This window comes from Pinus tabuliformis, chromosome 7 (assembly GCF_031772625.1).
Source record: "Pinus tabuliformis cultivar Carrire ecotype Pingquan chromosome 7, CPIR1, whole genome shotgun sequence".
NCBI classification, from domain to species: domain Eukaryota; kingdom Viridiplantae; phylum Streptophyta; class Pinopsida; order Pinales; family Pinaceae; genus Pinus; species Pinus tabuliformis.
Window position 1 is genome coordinate 1,038,653,058 of NC_142293.1, and position 27,936 is coordinate 1,038,680,993.

Here is a 27,936-nt window from a genome sequence, read left to right on the forward strand (position 1 = left end):
TGGTTGATATCCTCCTCTATAGATGGCTCAGGATTGGTAGACTTCTTGGATGGTTCTTTTGCCTTTCACTTTTTCCTGTTTCTTGTCCTTAGTTATGTTCTCTTTTTCTTTTTGATCAACTTCTTGAGTTTCTATAGTAGGAGAGTCTTGGACTATGTCACTCTTTTATTTTCTCCTACTTTTTCTTGGTGTCTTTGGTGTACTACTTTCAGATGCCTCAGATGGCTCTTGAAAGTAGTTTCCTATCAAGAATTGTTCCCAGGTATCTTTGTTTTTCTTTAGTTGGTCCTCAATGAGAATTTTTACAAGTCCATGATGATATAGATGAGGTTCTATATTGCCTATGTGTTTTTGGACTGTAATACTCATCTTTTTCGAACTCAACAGTAAGAAATAAGGCAAATTAAGAGTTTGACTCTCTAAGAAATTCATCAATAGTCTAGCATGGTACATGTACATTGAACCAAAGCGTCCTTCACAAGTGATAAATTTTTGGATAACTAACAGCAGACTGGCCCATTCTTCTTTCAATGCATGAACAGGAATTCCTTTAGTAAACACAGTGGTGTCCATACCTGGGTTTCTTAGCATAATTCTCCATGCCTGTTCATCCAAGCTTTTGTTTTTGAACCATCTCTCACCTTCTTGGGGTAAGCCTGTGGCAGCTGCTACTGTTGTTTCAGTGACCGTGAGCTTCAAGTCTCCAATCTCCACCATTTGGCCATCGAAAAACCGTGCAAAAGCTTTGGTTACCTCTTTATTATAGCCCTTAAACTTTTGGATGAAGCGTAACCATTTGGCTTTCTTCAGCAAATATTTTTCTTGAGGGTAACCTTATTAATATTTCGGTCCTTCTGGTTCTGCCCTTAGTAATTTTCCCATTCCTTCCTCTGTTTTGAATTTCAACTGAAATTTCAATTGCGTGTGAGGGTTTGGCAGAGGGAAGGTGGCTCGGTTGCAGGGTTTATAGTAAAATGTAGTGGCTGCAATCGGTAGCAGGTAATGGAATGCTTCAGGATTACAGGCAGAACAGAGGATGAGCAGCCGCAAATGAGTTCACAAGTTGAAATGCGGATGTATGTGAAGAGGATGATCTTAATAGAATGGTAAGTGAACGGAGTGAAGTTGAGATTTATTTTTTTGAATTAACGGCTGCGTACGAAATATTACACGTTTTGATGGATGGCTGCGGAAAATGCAGTGGAGTGGAGCTGTAATGGGATAGGTCACATCTCATGAGTACAGGTGGTAAATGAAAGTGCAGTCGACTTGAGTTTAAACCTGAAAATCAATCATGAGACCGTTAAGAAATGAATGCATGGTGTGCGGAATAATATCGTGGAATAGGAGTGGGTAATGGAGCTATCGTACCGATCATTGCACATAGTAGAGCTTTTATGGTTTGATAACTATGCATAATCATGACTTTAATTGCTATTTGATTAAAAATTTTGCTCATACCTTTGGAAACCTTGTCATTTCTTGCTCATAGCTTTTAACCAACTGCTCTTCCTTGATGTCTTGGAGATGCTCCATGTCTTCATAGCATTTGCTCAATTACACCTGCATTTTCATGATTATTGTACTAACATTTTGACTGTGAATTTGAAAAACATAGTGGTGGTGGCTGCGAAAATCGTTTCTGGCTGCGGAAACTATTTCTAGCTGCGGAAAATGCTTCCAGCTGCGGAAACTGAGACAGCACCCACTTAGCTGAATCAAAGATAGTTAGAAAATAACTAACTGAATGAAAATAGTCATGAAAGGGACTTTTATTGATGAAATGAAAATGAAATGAGTGGAATGGAGTGAAAGTGAAGCGGAGTGAAGTGAAATGAAAATGAGAATGAGATGGAGATGGAGTGAAATGGCAAATGAGGTGGAGTGAAGATGGAAAAAGAAGGAGAGGAGAGATTTTTTTTTTGGAAAATATAGAGTGTCAGGTGTCCCTGATTTTCACTCTACATTTTCTGTATAAGACCGCCAATCTATGATTGGTTTTCAGGCTTATACAATTTTTTTTATTTTATTTTTTTTAACTGAAAGAAACAAAGGCTAGGCTGGTGGGGAAGAAGGATTCTTCTCCACCAACCTTATTGCAGAATTCTCTTGGAACATTTTGACAAATTCCTCTTTTGAGAGTGGCTTATGATAAATTTTCAATCGGTGGCCATTCACAATGAGAGGAGTTTGAAATTCATCAATGGTCTTGATTCTTACCACTCCATTGTTAAAGACTTTGTCAATCTCATATGGCCCAAGCCAATGGGTCTGAAATTTACCTTTGAAGTCTTTAAACTTGGAATCAAATAGTAGTGCCCAATCTCCCTCTTGAAACTTTTTCTCTTTGATATATCTGTCATGCCACTTAGCTCTTTGATGTTGAACTAGATCAGTCCTTAAAATTGCTTCTTGTCTGATCTCATCTAGCTCATTCAGCTGCTCCATTCAGTGCTTTTGGGCTTCTGATAGATTCATCCCCAACTGAACTGCCATCTTGAAAGTCTTGACTTGAAACTCAATGGGGAGCAGGACTTCTTTCCCATAAACAAGTTCATAGGGAGAATGCCCTGTTGTATTCCTCCATGTAGTTCTGTAGGCCCACAAGGCTTCAGGAAGCCTCTCGGCCCAATCTCTTCTATGTAGATTGACAGTTTTGGTGATGATGCTCTCAAGAACTTTATTTGTAGACTCCACTTGGCCATTTGCTTGCGGATGGTAAGGATTCGATTTTCTGTGCTTGATTTTGTATTCTTCCATCAGCTTCTCCATCAAGTTAGATGTAAATTGACTTCCCTGATCTGTCACAATTTCTCTTGGGACACCAAAACGAGTAAAAATATCCTCATAAAGAAAATGAACAACTGAATTTTCAGTGGCAGAAGGCAATGCTTTGGCTTCTACCCATTTAGTGACATAATCAGTGCATACCAATATATACTTCTTCTGTTTAGATAGTGGATTAATGGGTCCAATGAAATCTAAAGCCCATTTTTCAAAGGGTTCGATGAGTACCTGTGGTTGTAATGGCATTTCATTTGAAAGAGTCAGTCTCCCAACTCTTTGGCAGCTGTCACACCTTCTGACATATTGTTTTGCATCTTTGAAGAGGGAAGGCCAATAATATCCTAAAGAAAGGATTTTATAGGTCGTCCTTTTGTCAGCAAAGTGTCCACCGCATGGTTCATCATGACATGCCTTAAGGATGTCAGGCATTTCATCTTCCCGAACACATCTTCTGATCACACAATCTAGCCCTGTTTTAAACAATTCATTAGAAATCCATGAATAATTCGAACTCTCCCGAATAATTCTTCTTTTTTCACTAGGAAATAAATGTGGAGGTAGCCTCCATGTAACCAAATAGTTAGCAAATCTGCATACCAAGGAGTCTTAGTAGTTACTACAAATAAATATTCATCTGGAAACTTATCCTCTACAGGATAATCTTCATTAGTATTTTGGATTCTAGACAAGAAATCAGCTACTGTATTTTGTTTCCCTGGTCTATCCAACACAGTAATATTAAATTCTTGTAAAAGTAAGAGCCATATTGTAACTCTGCCATTAGTAACAGGTTTTTTCATTAGATATCTAATTGCAGAATGATCAGTATGGACAAAAGTTTCATAGCCTGTTATATAATGTCTAAACTTATTGATTGCATGAACAACAGCTAAGAACTCTTTTTCAGACACGGTATAGTTTAACTCGGTGGGAGTCAAATTTTTACTGGTGTAATAAATGGCATAAGGAACTAAATCCTTTTGACCCAACACAACTCCTAGAGTTGTATCTGAAGCATCTGTAGAAATATGGAAAGGAAGTTTCCAATTTGGCCCTCTCAAGATGGGTGCTTCAGATATTCTTGTATTCAAAGTTTCAAATGCAGATTGACAATTAGGATCCCATTTGAATTCACAGTCTTTTGTAAGTAATTTGAAGAGTGGAGATGCTATCTTCGTGAAGTTTTCGATAAATCTTCTATAGTATCCAGTAAATCCAAGAAAACTTCTAACATCTTTCTGGCAATTTGGAATAGGCAACTTGGAGATGACTTCAACTTTTGATCTATCAACTTTAATCCCATCCCCTAAAATATGATGTCCCAAAACAATGCCTTCAGTAAACATCATAAAGCATTTTTCATGACTCAATGAAAGGTTTGTTTCTTTACACCTTATAAGGACCTTTTCCAAATTCTCTAATGCCTCTTCAAATGAATTACCATAAACTGTAAAATCATCCATATAAACCTCTACACAATCATGGATTAGATCAGAAAAGATTCCTAGTACTGCCCTTTGAAATGTTGCGGGTGCATTACATAATCCAAAAGGAAGTACTCGGTAAGCAAAAGTTCCCCATGGATAGGTAAATGTGGTCTTATCCTGATCTCCAAGTGCTACCTGAATCTAATTATAGCCACTAAAACCATCCACGAATGAAAAATACTTTTTGCCTGCTAAAGTATCTAATACCTGATCGATAAAGGGTAAAGGAAAGTGATCCTTCAAAGTTGCTTTGTTAATTCCCTGTAATCAATGCATACCCTCCATTTACCATTCTTTTTAGGTACTATAACAAAAGGAGAAACCCATCGGCTATCTGAAATTGGATAAATGAAGTTTACATTGAGTAGTTTTTGGAGCTCTTCTTTCACTATCTCCTTAAGGTTTGGATTCATCCTTCTCTGAGGTTGTCTGATTGGTCTACTGTTTTCCTCGATGGAGATGTGATGAATGCAAGTTTTAGGGTCAATACCTTTCATATCAGTATATTCCCATGCAAATGCAGTAGAATGTTTTTGCAAGATTTTGGTTAGCTCTCCCTGTTGTGATCTTTCCAAGTTTTTGTTGATATTCAATGTTTTACCTGGAAAGATCTCAATGGCAGAACTACCAAACTCTTCCATAGAGAAAAGAGACATTTGTATAGATGATAGATACTCAATGTCAAAATCTAACTGAAATTGTGTGTGGTCATATTCTGAAGATGTTTCAAAGTTTTCTAATGTGTTCAGAATTTGACTATCTTCACTGATTTCAGAAATGGTAAAGACAGGTTGTATAGTATCCTCATCATCAACCCACTCATTATATCCTATTTCTGTAATTTATTTTGCTGGAGGATACAGATTGAATTTCTTTGTCGAATTACCATCAGAAATATACATATCCCCAGACCTACAACTGATAAAAGCATCAGTTGTGGCTAGCCAAGGTCTTCCTAAGATGAGAGGGTGTCCTCCTAAATTACTCTTGGGAGTTAAAATCATGAAATCTACTGGATATTCCCAAGAGTCTAAGGAGACCGAAATGTCTTCTAATACACCATCTGGTTTGATAATTGATCGATTTACAAGTTGCAGTAAAGTAGGTGTAAAAAGAATATTAGGAAGTTTTAGCTATTCCATAGTCTGTCTACTCATAATGTTGATAGCAGCCCCTAAATCATTCAAAGTATTTGGAATTTCTACCCCATTGATATGTGTTTTGACAATTGGAATACCGGGATCTACATACTTCTGCATAGTAATTTTTCCCATCATGATATCTGCAATTTTTTCTGCCAGGTGGATTCTTCTTATATCTCTTGGTTTCCTTCCTGGTCTTTTAAGACTCAACTCCTTTATTGTTTTTGCTAGAATAGGAATCTCTCTAATGGCTTGTAACAAGGGAATCTTGATACAGACATTCTTTAATTCATATAGGAAATCATAGTCAGGCAACAAGATTTGTTTTTCCACCCCTTTATCAATTTGTAATCTTTCAGGAAAAGGAGGTGTGGATGAAGATGCAGGTTGATCAACTATAGGATTTGTGGGGATTGACTCTTTTTCTTTTTCTTTTTGAATGCTTGGGTTTTGAAGAGATGCTTCAGAACCTTTATGGGCTTCAAGAGAATCTTCCTCAGAAATGCTTTGCTTTTTAGCATCTATAGAAGTCTTATCTAAAACTGTACCAGATCTGAGTTGTACATCATTGAGAGGAACAATAATATAGCTAGGAAATTGTTGTCCTTCTACCATGTAAGCATTTTGAGGGTTTTTATTGTTGGGGTTTGGCAATGGCTGGGAAGGTAGTTGATTTGGCTTCTGTTGGAATGGAAGCAAGAGTTGAGAGTTTGGATTCTATTGAGAAGGTTTTTGTTGTTGTGAAAATGGCAATGATAGTTGTGGATTTTGATTTGGAAGTTGTGGAGCTTGTTGGTTTTGAAAAGATAGAGGATATTGATAAAATTGAGCAAATCTCCCATAAGGATTTTGCATACCTTGTACCCATGATTGAAAAGGATTTTGAGCTTGGGACCAAGGTTGTTGCCAAGGATTCCAATTTGGTGGGGGTTGAAAGTTCATAGATTTATTAAACCCTTGGTTTTGTTGCCCCTGCCAAGGTCTCCTTGCAACAAAACAGAGAGACTCAATTGTATTTGGATCTTCTTGAAAGACAAATTTGAGCCCAGGAATTGAAGGACAATCCTTGGTCTCATGATTTTCTGAACAAATCACACATGTTTCTACAACTTTTGCATCCAAGGGACATTCCCTTAGAGCATGTTTCTTTCTACATTTTGGGCAAAAGATGGTCAAAGCTTCAGCTTCTGCTTTCTGCTTGTTTTGTATTTTAAGGGTGTCTAATTGCTCACTAAGACTCCCTAAGATATCAGTTTTGAATTCATTAAGCATGTTGCCAATCTCAGCCCTATTTACTGATCCAGTTGCAGATTTGTTTGCTCTAATGAGAGAAGGATCTCTAGGCCCTTTTCCAGTTTTAGATTTTCCCCTTGAGAGATGGACACATAGCTCTGCTATATCATGAAGTGGAAGTTGAGATATATCGCCTTTTCCCATCATGTTCAAAATTTCTATCCATTCATCTCTAATGGCTTTTAATAGAAGGGCTTTCAAGGTTTCCTCATCTAAGTTACTCATTTTTTATCTTTTCAGGTTGTATTGGAATCTTTCAAGTAAATCCTCTAAGTTTTCATCTTCTCTTTGCACCATTTTGAATACCTCATCCTTGTGATTGGTGGGCATACAATAGTCCAAGTATCTATCCAAAAATGTTTGTTTCATATCATTCCAAGTCCTAATGAATTGAGAGAGTAATCCCATGAACCATTTCAAAGCATCTCCTTTCAATGTTGAAGGAAACAGTTTGAGTTTTTGAGAGTCTTCCAGATAATCATAAGTTCGACACATGACTTCAAACTCAAATAGAAATGTTTCAGGATCCTCATTTCTTAACCCATGAAAGTTTGGGAGGACAGATGGTGAGATGTTTTTCATTGTTGCTCGAGAATCCTCATCAACTATAGGAAATCCAAATGAATTATCTCCATCCCTATTTCCCCCATTGTTACCTCTACCTCCTCCATTGTTTCCTCCTCCTCCTCCTCTACCTCTACCTCTACCAAATCCGTTTACTACTTCCTCTGTCATGATAGTTTCCTCAGAGACTTCAGAGTCCTCTGGTTCCTCTACTAATGGCGAACGAGGAGGAATTTCTCCCTCTTCTTCCTCAGGTGATTCTACTTCTTCAATTACAATGTGTCTCCCTGTAGAAGGAAAGAAAGGATCTTTTCCTAATTCATATTCGATGGATGGTGTGGGAGAGTCTCCTAATTCAACTACTGCCTCTTGAATTCCATGAATCCTAAGGCTAGGAGTGTGAGTTGGAGATGATGGAGGTGTCTCTTTTCTATTCATTGAAGTAGATGGAGTTGTAAAAATCGAACTCTTGGCCCTAGCTAAAAACCTTCCCCTAGAATCTCTTGCTCTATGCATGTCATTTTTTTAGTTTTCTTTAAGTCGGGCTAATAATTCTCTTTCTGATCTTCCAGGTCACTCTAGGTGCAAGAAGAGAGCATACTCAAGAAATTATTAAACCAATAACTTTCTCTTTTCTGATCCTCCAGTTCACACTAAGTGCAAGAGGAGAGCATACTTTGAGAGGTTATCAATTTTCCTTCCTTGAAATTTTCTTGTTTCTTTTTTTTTTTTTTAAGAAATTGGCTACCTAGTTTCACTTCCCCGGCAACGGCGCCAAAATGTTTGGTCAATTTAGTGTGTCCTAAATTGCTATTTAAAATGTCAATCCAGGAGTCGTAAACTGCTGAAGTGAAGTGCATTGTATATGCAAGATAACCGATTTCTTAGTCTTTTGTCGTTTTTGAGTTTTTTAGTTTGTTTTTGGGTTTATCTTCTGTGGATTCCCTAGTGTGAGATGGCAAAATTGAAAGTCAAGTATGGATGGTAATGGTGATTTCTACAATGATTCAAGTATGGATGGTAATGGTGATTTCTACAATGATTTTCCAAACTTTAAGGTTCTCAAAAAGAAGGTTTCAAACTAACTGTGATGAAATCAACTCTCAAAGGGAAATAAATGTACCAAAACAGTGAACTAGTGACAATGGCCCAGTATCCTTACTGCTGTATGAAAAGAAAATAAAAACTGAACTCAAAGCAACTCAAAGACTGAAAGCAAAGTAACTAAATCACACTACTTCAACCCATATTCTGACCCTTCACCTTTCGACTCGCTCTGGCTATAGGAAGTAATCATAAACAGGCTGAGTAATATGATATCTAAATTGCAGGAAATCAAATTGCATAAAAGGAAACTAAGATTTAACTACTCATTCATATTTCAATTCTTGAAAATGACATAAGTAATTTAATCTCTAACTTGCAGGAAAGAAAACTAAATCATACTACATCAAATAATATTATGATTCCTCACTAATTGAGTCGCTTGGCTATAGGAAGGAAATCATAAACAGATGAGTAATATGATATCTAAGTGGCAGAAAAGTAAATAAGCAAAGCAAAACTGAAAGAAATGACAATGCTGGAATTAAAACTCAGTAAATGAATCAGCAGAAAGGACAAGATGATCTTATGTCAGTAGTCATTAAAAATATGTAAATTTGCCCGGGCTGCCTACAAAAAACTGTAAGAAAAGCACTGATGAGCTAAGAGTCATGAGAAAACATAAAAGAAAATATGGACAGCAGTTAACATGATTATCAGAACAGCGTAATATATACAAGCTAATGATTATAAAAGCAGTAAATGAAAGCAAGAAACTATACAATAGATAGAGAGCCTTGGTGTACATGGGCCCTCTGCAACCTCAGCCAGTCAATACTAGGTCACAAATCGAATTCAAGAATGTTGTCTTCTCATATATAAAAGTGCAGTAATAAGACAAAAGTAAAGCACGGTACAGTGGGCTTATAACAACAGTAAAAATTACATCTAAAAAGCTAGCTATCCAGCATATACCAACGCGTTATTTATAAGTGAAAATGCTGCAACTAATTCCTAGATTCTACGCTGCCAAACAGACACGTAAATCTCCACGGCCTGAGATCTAGCGGTATGGTAATTATGGCAGTTAAATCCATGGAGTGGTGGCTGCTCGATTCAGTTCACGGGTTGATCCACAGGTGTGCCAACACTTCAGGAAATTGAGGATCGTGCCACGCTGTTATAGACATTTTTGTGCCTTACAGCTATAAGCATGAAATGTCCATAATCTAAGGGATCCAAAGTCCCTAACATGTTGTTCCTACCCCTAGAGGAACAAGGCTAACAAACCACAGCAATTCACAGAAGTTCTCCACCAGAAACTACTCAAAAACAAGTCAATTCAGGATCAATTCAGAGGCTCCACTAGCTGTCTGCGCTGAAATGCAAAGTCTGCACTGGCTACCTACACTGCAACGCAGGTAGAAGCACTACCAGGGTGCGCTGAGCGGGAATTGACAAATGGAAAGTTCATTCAACAAGGTGTCAAGACCTTGGAAGCTTCCAGAATCTTCCTCAATGACACTTGCCTCAGTGAATTCGACTAGTGATGAGTAAGAGGTTCTCAATCTCCAAGTGGAAGCAAGAACTGACAGAGGGAGAGGACACTAGTCAGATCTCAAGCTGACTCATCCTCTCTCCAAACATCTATATATGGATCTCTCCTCCATGAGATCTAGAGGCTGGAATTTTGTTATTGCAAAGAATTGCTGTTGGTTTGAGATTGGAATCATTGGGTGCTTAATGCTTTGAAGGAAGGTGAAGATAGGAATTTCATTTGCTGGGAAGGAGATGCTGGATTGGAGCCCTTTGGGTTGTATCTCTTCCTGAACCTTGTTATTCATCAATAAAGCTATCTTGGTTTCTCCTATATACTGGTGTATCTTTGATGTATGATTGCATTAGTATGTTTAGTTTATTTCTAATCCTGAACTAGTTATGAATATGAATCCATGTCTTTGTGTAGTGTTCTCTTTTTGTGATCTTGCAGAAACCTCTTGAAGCTGGGCGAGCGAGAAGGCAAGTAGCTGGGAACTCCCAAAGAGAAGAGAAACTGGACCGAGGGACAAACGGAAGACACCGGTTAGTCCATCCATCTCTCTTCATTCTTAATTCATAAAGGAAGAATACTAGAATAGCTGTTTCTATTTGTTGCTAAGGCACTGTCGCACCTTAGGTGGATAGGATCATCTTGTATAGGAATTTTTCCCCACAACAAATTGGTGACTCCACTGGGGAGATCTGTTTAGTCATTTTATTTGTGTTTCCATCATTGTTTGTTTCATAGACTCAACAGCAACAATCGAACTGCATCTGTTATTCTCAGATGCAAAGTAGACAGCTGCTGCTTTGATCCAATCATTGGATTTGTCTATGATCTGAACAATGGACTCACAAATGATTTGATGATCCTTTGTGATAGATCTTAGCCCTCCCTCAAAGCATCCCTTTGATTGTACCTTGCTTGTTGCTTTGATTTGGCCTGAAACCGTAGATTAATCAGCAAACTGTGACCCAAAACCCAGTGAGAAACTCTCGTTTCTCCTTCAGCGCAGACCCTGTGAAGAGGTTCTGCATTTCAACGCAGGTCCCGTGAAGGCTACCTACGCTGAATGTCAAAACCTCTGTGTTGAGGGTGCATTGATCTAGTTAGGCCTTGTGCAACTGGGGTTCTCTGCTCTGTTTTGCCCTGTTTTGATCTCTGATTTTTGCAGCCTGTAACCAGCATAGGTACCTATCTGATAACTCCTTTTCTCTGCTTAAATTCCGCCTCCTTTTGTACAAAAAGACTGTGAGTGTTTTTATGTGTTTGTGGCGTCATTTACAGTTTTCCATTGCAAGAGTGAAATAGTCATCCTGTAGCCCTTGATTCAGATCTGTCGATTGTGATCTTAAGAGAGAGTTCATTGGCTGATTACAGTTGGTTATACATTTACTTTTGCTTTTGGTTTGAGTTTGTCTCTTTTAAGTGTCGAAACTAGTATTCATTTCGAAAATCGTTAAGTGTTGTAATCTCTTCTACCCTTTCTGATTTCGAAAAAGTAAACTTGTTTGTATTTGTCATTTAAAAGCAAATTCAAAGTTGTACAAAAAAAGCTTTCTTTTTAGGCATCAATATTAAGAAAGCGGAAAACAAACACCTGCATTATGCATTTGCATCTTGATAGTTTGCATGCTTGATTTAGGAAAAGTGCATTAGAGTGTGCTGATTGCTCTTTGAGAAAAGATGGTGTCTTTCTTTTCCCTTTGTAGCTAGGATTTTCATAGTTGAAAAGATATAAAGCTTGCTTATCATCTTTAGACTGCATTTAGGAATTGTATCATACATCTCGTGGTGAACCTCAAAAGGCAAACTTCTAAAAATATCAACCTAAAATAAATTGAATGAACTTGACAACGCTTTGTAACTTAACGCACAACATAGAGGTCTAGGCTAGAGACCTGTTCCGGCGTCGTAAAGCCTAGTGACTGTCGATCTCGCTGATGGTGGGTGATTCCTCCTGAGGGACGATAGCGCCAGTATGGATTGTGCTCCCACGTACCGTCGCGTATATATTGGGAGACCCCTATAGGCATAAAACCTTTATCCTTACGAAGTCGTGTCGGCCGCCCTACTGATCGCAATGCACTGAACACGGCATTCAGGAAGATCGACCGCCCGTACCTTAAAAAGTATTCTGCGGTTTTGCGAAAATTTTGGCACACCCTCTACCTAGAACTCCAGAGCAGTTCCTTTTGGCCTTTTTCAGACTCTATAGCGGAAAAAGTCCATCCGAGCATTTGTCACTTCGGGCTCGTTAAAACATCGAAGGAGACTAGAGTCATCTTTAGCTTTTTCTCGACTCTTTAAAATTGAAAAAGCAAGTTGTGTCTAAAGCGTCGTTAAAATTTATTTTAAACGGAACAATCACCCCTTCTTCCTGCGTTGATATTTAGGTTGAGAAAATGGAGCACACCAACCAAGGAATTCCCCTTGGTGGAAATCCTAGTCCCTTCTCCTCTTAGGGAGATGTTGGTGCGCCCCACATGGCCACGTTGTCGCTTCCAGGACTGACAATTGGCTTGCTAATCTAGCTCTTCTCAACCAATGTCGTTCAGAACACCACTATTCCTGAACAGTCGAATCAACAGTTAGACCAGACCAGAGTTGCCCACCATCCTTCTACTTCATCTAATTCTTCGTCTCCTCCTTCCTCTTCGCTTGACGGAGCTGGTAAAACAAAAAACCAAGTTCCTAAGGAGAAGAAGGAAAAGAAGAAGAAAGAGCCAAAAGCGACTGGGGGCAAACAAGTGTCGTCTGACAAAAATCCACACACAGCACTGACTAGGCCTAAATCGCCATGTGTCATATGCAAGGGAGACCACTTCCACAGAGATTGTCCCTGCATCCCTCTGATACCAAGGGACTGGTCTCCCCGTTTGCACAATTCGGTGGCGTCAACCTCTGATAGCCATGTTGACAGTACACCGTCAACTAGTGAAAGTGAAGCCACAGGACATAAAGGGAAAGCTAGATTTCCCTGCAAACTGTGTGAAGGCGACCACGCCATCCACCGTTGTCCCTTCTTAGACGAGGCTAAAAGAGTTTTGGAAGATCGCCCGGTTTTACCAGTGCAACTTCCTCCTGGATATCAAAAACTCCTGCTAAGTCCTTCACCAGTTGAGAACCCAGCTGGCCCGCTCAGGTGGTCAGCCGAAGCACCTATCATTGAAGATGAACCATCTGATTCCATACCTGACGAAAGTCAAAAGGTTGAAGCAGCAGTTGACCCGGTTTTTCCTTCAGAGGCTCTATCTTCGAATGATACCATCACAGAAGAGAATAAAGATGACACCGTCCAAATTCTCTTCATCAACACAGACTCCGACGAACAAGGGGGCAATTTGCCCATTCCTTTATCGCAGGAAGGAACTTCGTCAGAGTCATACCCGGCCGTCTATTCGGTCCCACCACCAAGCAACCTAGTTGTCTCGTTCGACTGGAACCAACTAGGCAGACCCCGTTTGCCAGCAAGCATACCATTCAGAATTATCGTTCAAATATACAGAATGGTAATGGCTGGCACCATCATTGATGAGGGGGCATCTGTGAGTATCCTTTCCTCTATTGCTTGGAAAGCACTAGGTTCACCAGCGCTTTTGCCTGAAATGAGAAATCTGACAGGCTTTGATAAAGGAACCAGTCGACCTTTAGGGATCCTCCCCAATGTGCCTATCACATTGAAAGGGAAGACCATTCAAATGAACGTGATGGTCGTTCAAGGACCCTTGGATTATAACCTACTCCTTGGAAGAGACTATATATATTGCATGGGAGCCATCATCTCCTCACTCTTTAGAGTAATGTGTTTTTCGCACGAAGGAAGAGTGGTCAAGCTCGTAGACCAGCTTTCATTTCCCGGATCACGCATCGCAAATAGTCATATACCATCCCTAAATGGTCTCTTCACGCAAGAAATTTCTCAACCCACGGTCCGTCCTCCTGATGAGCACGAGTAATCCGAGAGGATATGACTGGAACCCAGGGGGCATGCGTCCTGGTCTGCTTCGGCAGGAAAACTTTGGGTATAGAGTAGGTTTCCGCGAGAGAATATGACTAGTCTGTACCCCGCCCTTGCTGGAGAGGGGTTATTCTAGAATAAGATTCTTTTGTCAAAGTTACGTGTTTGGCACTAAGGTCATTCACCTTTTTCTATCTCGGTAGACACCGCCGAAGAAGTGTTTCGTTTGAAAGATTAACGGAACAATCTTTGGGTAGCCTGAAAGAGGTAGGCCTTTCCTGCTTAAACAAATGTTTTGGCGGACAAAGTAAGGGTAACCTTGAAATCATACTTTATGCCTGGGGGCATGCAAACCTTTTGGAGTGCAAGCAAGGGGCGGCTATTTATTTTTTAAATTTTTAGGTCCTCCCTTTAAACCTCTAGGTCTAACCCTTTAAACTCGTAGGATTAGTCGTTTCCGAACTTGCATAACGAAAGGATCCGGAGCAAAGCTTTGTAAGATGAAGCTCCATAAAAGATAGCATCTTCAATGAGACATTCTTATCATATGACTGGGTTATCGAGTAGTTTTAGCACACAGTTCATGCTCGTTAAAAAATAAACGCAAGATTCGAGCAGTTTTAGCACACAGTTCATGCTCGTTAAAAAATAAACGCAAGATCCGAGCAGTTTTAGCACATAGTTCATGCTCGTTAAAAAATAAACATAAGACCGAGCAAATGTTTCCACCCACGTTTAAGCTCGTTAAAAAATGAACTATCCCGGTAAATAACCACAGTGAATGTAATATCATCAGCCATTAAAGCCTTGGTCATGTTTGCACCGTCACCTCCACTTTTCCATTGGCCGATCGTTCACCTCCATATGATTGTTTACCCATTTTGAGGAACAACTGCGAAGAGTGATTTCACTAGCCATCCTTGTGACACTGTCGTGATTGGAAAATTCCAACCCGTACCTGGAATCAGCTGCTAACCCGTTTTATCACTCGTTCCTCAAAAGACGAGTCTCCTTTAAGCTCTTTTCATCTGACTCGTAAAATATGAAAAGATTGTCGAGTTTTGGCCTTCCAGCTCGTTAAAGCAACCGGAAGGGCTATCCCTCCTCTAGATTTTAATCTTTTTGGACCTGAGGGATTATTGCACAAAAAGATCGAGCGCTTGTTTTGTTCGGCTCGTTAAAACTATCGAAAACTCATCCCTTCTGTATTGTTTTATACTTTTTCGGACTTAAGGGATTAGATAACGAAAAAGGACTTCCGGAGTTGACTTTACGTACCTTTTAAAACTCTCTAAAAATGAAAAGGACCGAGTTATCCTTGTCGTTAGACTCGTTAAATGCATTAAATAGCGACAAACTTGTCTTTAGATGAGAACGAGTTTCACTATCGCTAGGCTCGTTAAAACATAGCGATGGGCTTGCCCGAAGGGCAAGTTATAGAACAAGCATATGTTATCCTCCTCAAGCATGACAAAAATAAAGAGGTACTGGTCAGCAATGACTGGGGAAAAATTGGGAGAAGCTCAAGAAAACTTTGATGGTAGCAAGTCGCTCTTGAACATGACACTTTTCCTCCGTACCACAATTGGGTTGGGTTGTTTCATTCACCGGTCACATCACCATGGTCTCACCATACCATCCATATTTTGGTTAATGCTACTGATCCATCGCATAAGTGTCGCCATATGTTCAAGAGAAGTCGTTCAGAGAAGTCAACCGTGTCCCATCCACTGCCATACATTATCCTTCATCCTTTCATGACCGCCACCCTGAATCATATGTCATCATATCGTTTTCACCTCCATCAAAATCATTTGCTCCGTTCCGTGTCACTGATGTGGGATACATTAAGGCCCTCCTTTGATGGATCACTTCTTGTCGACATCAGCTCATTATCCAAGAAGTTGATCTAAGAACAACCCCTTCAGTACTTTGAAGCTTGCATGCCTCAATGGCAAGTTTCTCACTTCCGGCGACAGGTATACATCAATGACCTTCGACCGAAAGATTTTGCGTGGTGTTCGACGCCAAGTCCTTTATTCACACCACGTGAATTGTACTGTAGTACCTTGAGGGTCATTATCATTATCGGTGATGTTGTGGGGAAAAGTATCCGATGCGGATGACCCTATCCCTACTCTAAAGGTGACAGTCTTTAGCAACAACTGAAAGTAAAGCTTTGATGATTTCCTTTATGAAAGTACAGAGAGAATGAAGAAAGATTAACCAACCTGGTGTCTTTCGCTTAGTCGATCCTTGTCCTCTCTCTTTGTCTCTTGTTCCCAGCTCCTTGCTCTCTTTGCCAGTCCAGCTACACACAGATCCTGCACAAAACAAGAGAGCAAACTACAAGATACATGTACTCATAACTGAAGCATGGATTAGGATGAATCAAATATACATGTAAATACAATACATCAATGCAATACAAGTATATAGGAGAACATGCAAAACTTTATTGATAGAAGTAACAGGGTTCTGAGAAGGTTACAACCAATGATGGCTCCAATCCAGCAGCACCTCCCCAGCAGCAAGAACTCTCTTCTTCACCTCTAGTAAAACAATCACCCAATAGCTCTAACTGTAAACCAACAGCACCTCCTTGCTTTACACAAAATTCCAGCCTCCCTAGACCTCATAGAAGAGCTCTATATATAGGATAGAAGAAGAGAGGATGAGTCAGCTTGAGACTGACATGAAGCTGCCTTGTGTCCTCTCCCTCTTCAGTTAATCTTCAGTTCTTGAGTCCACTTGGAGATCCTTGCTTACACATGGTGATCAAGTACCTCTTACTCATCACAGGGCGAATCTCATGAACCAAGTGTCAGTTTGGAAGCTTCCTGGGCAGTTGACACCTTGCAGGATGACTGTGCCACTTGGCCAATCTCGCCCAGCGCAGGTAGCCTTCATTAATCTTGACTTTCAGCGCAGGTACAAGGAGGGACAGTTGCATTCCAGCGCAGAAGCTCAGTGGAGCAGCTGACATGATCCAAAATAAGCCTGTTTTGAAGTATTTTCAGGTGGAGAACTGATTGGAAGTGCTGTTGTTTGATGACCTTGTTCTTTTAGGGGTAAGAACAACATGTTTAGGGACTGAGGATCCCTGTGATTATTGACATTTCATGCTCCATGATGCGAGGCACAAAAATGTCTATAACAGTTGCCCCCTAAAGTATGAGGCCGTTTATCGGGTGAAATGCTTTATCTAGAGGGTCTGAAGTTCATTCCAGTGCTGAGGAGGCACCCTGTAATACAATACAATACAATACATTATTTTTCATTCTATTTTCATGATCTAGCTGAGGCGGGCATTCCCATGCTCAGCTTTTATAAATACATTTTGGTACATATGACAGACGATCGTCTGAAGGTAGACTGATAATTTTCTGCTGAAATTATCATCCTTTGAATAGGATGATCATCTGTTGCAATGATGTACATGACAAATGCTTTTATATTTCCTGAATATATATCGCAGCCCGGATGGATGAAACTAGATCCGGGGTCTTCAAACTCGTTCGATCTTCACTCTAAGTACAAGTCGATCCATGTGAGAATTGCGCTGAAGTCGAACATGGAAAGACATCGCTTGATTACCGGTCAATAATGAAAACCGTTAACAAGCGCGAGAGGAATCACCAATAATGACGATGACCCTCAAGGTACTGCAGTACAATTCACGTGGCGTGAATAAAGGACTTGGCGTCGAACGCCACGCAAAATCTTCTGGTCAAAGGTCATTGATGTATACCTGTCGCCGGAAGTGAGAAACTTGCCATTGAGGCATGCAAGCTTCAAAGTACTGATGGGGTTGTCCCTAGATCAACTTCTTGGATAATGAGCTGAAGTCGACAAGAAGCGATCCGTCAAAGGAGGGCCTTAATGAATCCCACATCAATGACACGGAACGGAGCTAATGATTTTAGTGGAGGTGAAAACAAACTGTGACATATGATTCAGGGTGGCGATCACGAATGGATGAAGGATAATGTATGGCAGTGGATGGGACACGGTTGACACTTTCAGAATGACCCCTCTCGAACATATAACGACACTGATGCGATGGATCGGTAGCATTACCCCAAATGTGGATGGTTTGGCGAGGACCATGGTGATGAGACCGGTGAATGAAACAACCCAACCCGATGTGGTACGGAGGAAAAGTGTCATGTTCAAGAGTGACTTGCTACCATTAAACTTTGATGTTCTCCCAATTTTTCCCCAGTCATTTCTGACCAGTACCTCTTTATTTTTGTCAAGCTTGAGGAGGATAACATATGCTTGTTCTATAACCTGCCCTTCGGGCAAGCCCATCGCTATGATTTAACGAGCCTAGCGATAGGGAAACTCGTTCTCGTCTAAAGACAAGTTTGTCGCTATTTAATCATTTTAACGAGTCTAACGACAAAGAAAACTCGGTCCTTTTCATTTTTAGAGAGTCTGAAAAGGTACAGAAAGTTAACTCCATAATTCCTTTTTCGTCAGCTAATCCCTTAAGTCCGAAAAAGTATAAAACAATACAGAAGGGATGAATTTTCGATTGCTTTAACGAGCCGAACAAGACAAGCGCTTGATCTTTTTGTGCAATAATCCCTCAGGTCCAAAAAGATTAAAATCTAGAGGAGGGATAGCGTTCCGGTCGTTTAACGAGCTGGAAGGCCAAAACTCGGCAAACTTTTCATATTTTACGAGTCAGTGAAAAGAGCTCAAAGAAGACTCGTCTTTTGAGGAACGAGTGATAAACAGGGATAGCAGCAGATTCCAGGTGCAGGTTGGAATTTTCCAATCACGGCAGTGTCACAAGGATGGCTAAGTGAAATCACTCTTCGCAGCTGTTCCTCAAAATGGGTAAACAAACATATGGAGATGAACGATTGGCCAAATGAACGGATGGAGGTGACGGTGCACAAACACGACCAAGGCTTTAATATGGCTGTCAAAGGTTACATTAACCACGGTTATTTACCAGTTCATTTTTTCTGGGTGAGCTTGAACTCTAGGGGAAGATTGCTCACAACTTATGTTTATTTTTTAACGAGCATGAACTATGTGCTAAAACTGCTCGAATCTTGCGTTTATTTTTTAACGAGCATGAACTATGTGCTAAAACTGCTCGATATATCAGTCATGCCCCCAGCATAACAATGCAAATCGAGGTGCATGCCCCCCAAGCTTCATTGCATTCAACTTTGTTGATTGGAATGAAGGTTTACCATTGAGATCTGGAAAGGGGATTGTTTCATTTTTTAATGAGGTTGACATAGTAAAAGAACTATCCTCATGGTTTTTCATTTTTTAACGAGGTTGACCTGAGATAGGAACTATCCTCGATCTTTCAGATCCGCTAGAAACAGAAGGTCTCATATTCCATTGTGGTCATTTCCGCCAGATTATTTGAAGGCGGTAATGCGGAAGTACCCATTAAAGTAGGGTCTTTTAGGAAAATGACTCCGATATTTTGGAGAGAGTGATTCCTTCCCTGGATCATAGGAATGCTTCCCGTAGTAAATGGTGGCACAACTTTTGTCGAAGTTGTCGTCGAATTGCTTGGTTGATCATATCCTTTACTGTTCGACGACTGCGGATTCCCGCAGTTTTTGCACTTTGTCGAAATCAAAGCATCATTTTGCTGTTCAGAGGTCGACACCATTAGTACCTGGCACCAGGAAGTATCTCCATTATCAACCAGATTTTGACTTGGATCGGGAAACGGATCAGTCAATACAGCCGGGGTTTGTGAATTCTTTAAGAATCTTTTAAACTCGGCTTTATATGGACAATTTGCTGTCCAATGATCCTCATCGCATATATGACATGGACTCGTTGGTTTCCCTTTCCTAGGAGGGCTTGAAGAAGTTTTTTGAGGAGATGACTCACCCTGTTTCTTCTTCTTCCCTTTGTTTTGTTTCTTCTTGCTTCCTGGTTGATTGGAGTTTTTGTGTTTATCCGTAGATACAGCATTTACCTCCGAAGCAAGAATCTCTTGATTTTCTTTTTGATTCGAAGTCTTACGGGCTTTCTTATTTGAATCCCTTGTCGACTTAGCGTTTGCAGTTCCAATCACGCCATCACCGGCATGAGAGTCACTATTCGATCCGGGAGGAGGAGGGATTGAAAATTCCGGTCTGAGGGCATCAGGTATCTTATCATAGAGCGTGCCCGACTGAGTATACACTAAGTCCAAATATTGAGCACGAGCAATAACTTGCTCCTCTGTTACGACGCCTCCCTTGGCCACATCTTCTGTTATTGCCGGCAGAAGCGACTTTATAAACCACTCAGCTAATAGCTGATCTGGAACATAGGTTTTTACCATTCTGCGACGACGACGCCACTCATGTATATGATCAGATATATGTGTGGCTGTTGTCTTCTTGAAATTGGTCAAGATCTCTGTTCCAGTTTCGTACCTTATAGGTAATTGAAAGTGTGTTAAGAAAGTCGTGGCTAGGGAACTAAAATTGTCGAAAGAGGCTCTAGGTAATTCAATATACCATTTGGCCGCCGGACCAGTCAATGTCCTCTGGAAAAGGCGAAGCCTTATTGAATCATCATTCAAGGTATTCGACGAACACCACAGATGGAATGTCATCACATGATTCGACGGGTCTTCGCCCGGATTTCCATTGAATTTAGGAATGTCCGAAGGAAGTTTGTGAGGAATCGCTGGCCACCAATGGGCATAGGCGATTGGATCGTTCGTCAATCGATGTAAATCTGGTAATTCTAGGGTCGCCACGAATGGCAACTGCTGATTCAGGTTTGGTGAGGCGTACCCAGGATACGATGGAATCGCCTGAGCAGTAGGCCTTTGCACACCAGCATAATGCAACTGATGTTGATATGACTGATATGGTTGGTGGGCTTGGCCACTGTAAAGTGGTTGATTTAACCCGTTCTGAATATAGGGTTGCCCACTATTCGCAAAGATCTGTTGCTCAGATCCTTGGTACACCTGTTGAAACTGAGGTTGTTGGTATTGCACCATCCATGGTTGTGAAGCCATGTTTTGCTGTGCGACACTAACCGACGGACCAAGATGCGGTGTTATAGTTCCCGTTTGTATCTGTGTCGTCCCGGCAGTTGGCGATTGTGGTTGTGTTGCAGGGTCAATAGGCTGTTGCATTACAACTTGGGGTTGACATACAACAGGCATCGATTGAACTTGCGACACGGTCACAATTGCTGGCGTCGTCGGGGTACTAGACATAGGTACACATTGTTGCATGGAATATACAACTCTTGGTTGTTGGGGTAACATAGGTACCCAACCACTCGTCGTTACTTCAGTCAAACCTGAATGTGGTTGAAAACTGCCGTATGGGTATCCCCCCAAAAGGGGAAGTGAAAGGGCATATTGCCCCCCATACGGTAACAATCCGGAGCTCAAGGGTATAGATGGCCTTTGAGGACTGGATGGCCCAAACTGATTCCCAAAGGGATCAATTTGTCTCGTTTCAACATAAGAATTACCGGGTATTATACCGGAAGAACAAACTGGAACAGACCAAGTTGTCATAATAGTCCCTGGGTGGACTCCTTCTAGTTGATGAGAACTAGTCGGGACGGCTGGTATGCCGGCAAACATCGTTGGATTGGTAGCAGGAGCTTCTGCTGTCGCTGTGTCGTTTGGCACAGTCCTAGATGTCGACGGTTGTTCAGAAATTTTAAGTCTATCCAATAAATTTCCTAACGATTCTTCAGGAACTTCCTGTGGCGATGGACAAACTTCTGATGCAGAAGGAAAAAGAGTGGTACCTACTCCAAAATTAATTGGAGTATTTGCTTGCTGGTCCTCTACGATTTCCTCTATTGCAATCAGACCAGGAGGAAGAGGAATACCGTCAGGTCCGTAAAAGATTTCTGGTGCCGAAGAAGGGGTTGCTTCGACAGCGACAGTTGTTTGAACAACAAGACTCTGTGGACCGGTTTCAGATGGAACTGGTTCAGTTATGCAAGTACTTGTCTTCAGACTAGGATCAGTACAACTGTCCCTCTGTTGCCGTTGAACTTCTTCAATAGAGGCAGGGATTCCAGAAATATTGGGAGTGACCAGAATCTCAGATGTTGTTGGAACTTCAGTTCTAACTTTAAAAGGAGATTTTGACCTGGTCAAGCGAGTTCGCTTCGTCCGTACTACTCTCGGTTCCGGAGACAAAGGCGGTTGACTCGCAAGCCTCCCTGAACGACGGGGTTTTAATTGACTTTCCTCCACGGTTGCGGATTACTTGATCAACTAAAATACAAAAAGGGGAATTATGTTTCCGTATTGAATGAATTTTATTAGACGCTTTTAGACACAACTTTGCTTTTTCATGTTTTAAGAGTCGAGAAAAAGCTAAAGATGACTCTAGTCGCCTTCGATGTATTAACGAGCCCGAAGTGACAAATGCTCGGTTGGACCTTTTCAGTTATAGAGTTTGAAAAGGGCCAAAAGAAACTGCTCTGGAGATCTAGGCAGAGGGTGTGCCAAACCTTTCGCGAAACCACAGAATACGTTTTACGGTACGGGTGGTCGATCTTCGTGAATGCTGTGTTCACTGCATCGCGATCAGTAGGGCGGTCGACACGGCTTCCTAAGGATAAAGGATAAAAGCCTATAGGGGTCTCCCAATATACGCGACGGTACGCGGGAGCACAAGTCCGTATTAGTGCTATCGTCCCTCAGGAGGAATCACCCACCTTCGTAGAGATCGACAGTCACTACGTTTAACGACGCCGGAACACGTCTCTACCTAGACCTCTATTGTGAGCGTTATGTTACAATGCGTTTTTAGATTCATTCAATATATTTTAAGTTGATCTTGTTTATCAGTTTGTCTTTTAGGATCACCACGAGATGTATTGGTACAAATTCCTAAATGCAGCTAAAATGATAAGCAAGCTTTCACAATCTTTTTAGCTTTGAAAACCCTAACTACTGAAGGGAGAGAAAAACAATATCTTTCCACACAGAGCACAAAGCACAAACTAATGCACTTTCTCCTAGATCAGACACACAAACTTATCAAAATGCAAATGCAAGATGCATGTATTTCTTTTCTTTTCCTTTAATGTTGATGTAGACAAAAGGAAAACTGTTGTATGACTTTCGAATTCAATTTGAAGCATAAACAAACAAGCTTTGTCTAAATGAAAAGACGCTTTACAAGTACTTGTTTCAACACTCAAAATATATGAATTCAAACCATGAAGTGAAAAACAAACAAACTCAAACAGCCATGAACAGTAATAAAACTAGCTCATAAGATCACAAAGACACTTTTACAGTTCAGGATCTAAGAGGTCACAGCTATACTGGTTCGCTTTTCACAATGGGAAACTGTAACTGAAACAAGAAATACTGAAAGAACATTCACAGTTTCATCACACAACTGAGGCGGAATAATGTCAAGGAGAAGTGGTCTACAGCAAGTACAATGACCAGCAAGCAATCAGCTAAAAATCAGTGAAAACAGGGCCAAGACACAAAGGGAAAGCTGAGCAAGACAATGGCTAACTGGACCAGCGCAGGTTCTAGTCTGCCAGTTTGACTCTCAGCGCAGTTCCCAAAGGGAGCACCTGCGCTGTAATGCAGACTGCCTGTGGACAGCCTGCACTGACACACGAGAGTTGCGTCTGCAAAGAATTCCGGGTCATAAAAAGCTCAAAAATGCACTGTTTTTGCTGAAATAAAAAGCTATAGGTCAAGTACAGGCTAAGGGATGATCAAGAGGATGAAGATCTATCACAAAGAGTAAAGAGTCTTTTGTAGATAAGCTCTTCAAATCTTGAATTTGCTCAGTAAATGAGCAAGAGTAGCAGACCCTCTACTTCGCTTTTGATATAGTCAAAAGCTTTTCGATTTGGTACTCTTTTCTTCAAGAAATGAATAGCAAAATACTACAAACACCAACAAGATACTAGGTTCCCCAGCGGAGTCGCCAGTTTGTTGTGGGGAAAAGTATCCGATGCGGATGACCCTATCCCTACTCTAAAGGTGACAGTCTTTAGCAACAACTGAAAGTAAAGCTTTGATGATTTCCTTTATGAAAGTACAGAGAGAATGAAGAAAGATTAACCAACCTGGTGTCTTTCGCTTAGTCGATCCTTGTCCTCTCTCTTTGTCTCTTGTTCCCAGCTCCTTGCTCTCTTTGCCAGTCCAGCTACACACAGATCCTGCACAAAACAAGAGAGCAAACTACAAGATACATGTACTCATAACTGAAGCATGGATTAGGATGAATCAAATATACATGTAAATACAATACATCAATGCAATACAAGTATATAGGAGAACATGCAAAACTTTATTGATAGAAGTAACAGGGTTCTGAGAAGGTTACAACCAATGATGGCTCCAATCCAGCAGCACCTCCCCAGCAGCAAGAACTCTCCTCTTCACCTCTAGTAAAACAATCACCCAATAGCTCTAACTGTAAACCAACAGCACCTCCTTGCTTTACACAAAATTCCAGCCTCCCTAGACCTCATAGAAGAGCTCTATATATAGGATAGAAGAAGAGAGGATGAGTCAGCTTGAGACTGACATGAAGCTGCCTTGTGTCCTCTCCCTCTTCAGTTAATCTTCAGTTCTTGAGTCCACTTGGAGATCCTTGCTTACACATGGTGATCAAGTACCTCTTACTCATCACAGGGCGAATCTCATGAACCAAGTGTCAGTTTGGAAGCTTCCTGGGCAGTTGACACCTTGCAGGATGACTGTGCCACTTGGCCAATCTCGCCCAGCGTAGGTAGCCTTCATTAATCTTGACTTTCAGCGCAGGTACAAGGAGGGACAGTTGCATTCCAGCGCAGAAGCTCAGTGGAGCAGCTGACATGATCCAAAATAAGCCTGTTTTGAAGTATTTTCAGGTGGAGAACTGATTGGAAGTGCTGTTGTTTGATGACCTTGTTCTTTTAGGGGTAAGAACAACATGTTTAGGGACTGAGGATCCCTGTGATTATTGACATTTCATGCTCCATGATGCGAGGCACAAAAATGTCTATAACAGGTGATTCCTCTCGCGCTTGTTAACGGTTTACCTCATTGACCGGTAATCAAGCGATGTCTTTCCATGTTCGACTTTAGAACATTTCTCACATGGATCGACTTGTACTTAGAGTGAAGATCGAACGAGTTTGAAGACCCCGGATCTAGTTTCATCCATCCGGGCTGCGATATATATTCAGGAAAGATAAAGACATTGACATGTACATCATTGCAGCAGATAATCATCCTACCCAAAGGATGATAATTTCATCAAAATTATCAGTCTACCATCAGACGATTGTCTGTTCTATGTACAAGAAAATGAATTTATAAAGCTGAGCATGGGAATGCCCGCCTCAGCTAGATCATGAAAGCAGTATGAAAAATAATTTATTGTATTGTATCTTATTACAGGTCTCCTCCCAGCAATGAATGAACTTCGGATCCTCTTGATAAAGCATTTCACCCGATAAACGGCCTCATACTTTAAGGGGCAACTGTTATAGACATTTTTGTGCCTTACAGCTATAAGCATGAAATTTCCATAATCTAAGGGATCCAAAGTCCCTAACATGTTGTTCCTACCCCTAGAGGAACAAGGCTAACAAACCACAGCAATTCACAGAAGTTCTCCACCAGAAACTACTCAAAAACAAGTCAATTCAGGATCAATTCAGAGGCTCCACTAGCTGTCTACGCTGAAATGCAAAGTCTGCACTGGCTACCTGCACTGCAACGCAGGTAGAAGCACTACCAGGGTGCGCTGAGTGGGAATTGACAAATGGAAAGTTCATTCAACAAGGTGTCAAGACCCTGGAAGCTTCCAGAATCTTCCTCAATGACACTTGCCTCAGTGAATTTGACTGGTGATGAGTAAGAGGTTCTCAATCTCCAAGTGGAAGCAAGAACCTCCAAGTGGAAGCAAGAACTGACAGAGGGAGAGGACACTAGTCAGATCTCAAGCTGACTCATCCTCTCTCCAAACATCTATATATGGATCTCTCCTCCATGAGATCTAGAGGCTGGAATTTTGTTATTGCAAAGAATTGTTGTTGGTTTGAGATTGGAATCATTGGGTGCTTAATGCTTTGAAGGAAGGTGAAGATACGAATTTCATTTGCTGGGAAGGAGATGCTGGATTGGAGCCCTCTGGGTTGTATCTCTTCCTGAACCTTGTTATTCATCAATAAAGCTATCTTGGTTTCTCCTATATACTGGTGTATCTTTGATGTATTATTGCATTAGTATGTTTAGTTTATTTCTAATCCTGAACTAGTTATGAATATGAATCCATGTCTTTGTGTAGTGTTCTCTTCTTGTGATCTTGCAGAAACCTCTTGAAGCTGGGCGAGCGAGAAGGCAAGTAGTTGGGAACTCCCAAAGAGAAGAGAAACTGGACCGAGGGACAAACGGAAGACACCGGTTAGTCCATCCATCTCTCTTCATTCTTAATTCATAAAGGAAGAATACTAGAATAGTTGTTTCTGTTTGTTGCTAAGGCACTGTCACACCTTAGGTGGATAGGATCGTCCTGTATAGGCATTTTTCCCCACAACACACGCAAACCTTCACATGGGAAAAACAGAGCCGTGCCATCGTAAAACTCTTAGTTTGACCCCTCCTTTGACCATCTTTGACCATGGCTATTTGTGAGTGATTCGGCTGAACTGAGGGGACATGCTCCATGTACATGTCACTTGAAGCTTGCCCATGTGGCCGGTTCCTCCATTGGACACCTGTAACATAGTCTTTAACAAAATGGCTGCGGAAACTTGAGCTGGCTGCAGAAAGTGACAAGTTTCCGCAGCTGCTTGAACAAAAATCTAAATCAAATAGAAGTCATAAACATAGTTAGGAAACCATTTCATAAGCTCTTTTTAGACTAATATGCAATGATTTGACAGCTTGGTGGATCAAGTAAATGGAAAAGAAGGCTGAAAAGGTATATAGGGAAGATGCAGGTTTGGGACTCAACACTTCCTCAATGGCATGATTGAGGAAGAGGTGTACATAGAGCAGACCGAAGGTTTTGAAACCTTGGACGATAAGTCGCATGTGTTCTGACTCAAGGGAGCATTTTATGGGCTGAAGCAAGCACCCTGTGCTTGGTACACCAGGATAGATAGCTACTTCACTAGGTTGGGCTTCACGAAGAGTGAAGCAGATGCAAACCTGTATCACATAGTGGTGGAAGGTACATTGTTGATCATTGTACTTTATTTATATGATCTCGTACTGACAGGCGATGAGAAGCTCATAAAATCTTGGAAGAGAATTTGAGATGAAGAACATGGGGCTCATGCATTACTTTCTTGGCATGGAGGTATGGCAGGGAGATGGGGAGTTGTTTTTATCTCAGGGCAAGTATGCCAACGAGATACTCAAGAGATTTTGCATGGAGATCAGTAAACCCATGGAGACTCCTCTAGTTGGTAATTAGAGGAAGGAGGATGCTACTTCAGGGAAGTAGTGGAAGCTATTGTTTACATGTAGCTTGTGGGTTCACTCATGTACTTGGTGAACACATGACCGGATATGTGTTATGTAGTTAACCAACTTAGTCAAGCGATGGATAGGCCTACCAAGTTGTATTGGAAGGTGGAAAAGCATGTATTGAGATGCCTCAGAGGCACTACTCCATTTGGGTTATGGTATAGACAAACAAAGGGAGTGAATATTCAAGGCTTCACCGATGTATATTGGGCAAGGAGTCCATATGACAGGAAGAGCACATCAGGAAGGATCTTTAGTATTGGGTTAGTGGTAGTTTCTTGGTACAACAGGAAATAGAGATCGATTGCACTCAGTTCGGTAGAGGAAGAGTACATGGATGCAAGTCAAGCAACATGTGAGGCTATCTAGATGAGGAAGATCTTGGTTGGTTTGTTTGGTTAGCAAATGGATCTGACAATGATTTATTGTGATAATCAGAGTTGTATCAAAGTCTCTGAAAATCCAGTCTTTCATGATTAGTCCAAGCATATTGATATTCAGTATCGTCATCTAATAAATTGTGTATTGAGGGGGATCGTGTTGTTAGATTACATTCCCACGGAGGAGCAAGGTGCTGACATCTTGACAAAGGCATTGTCAAGATGTAAATTCGAGTTTCATAGGGACAGGATCAGGGTAGCTGATAATCCATT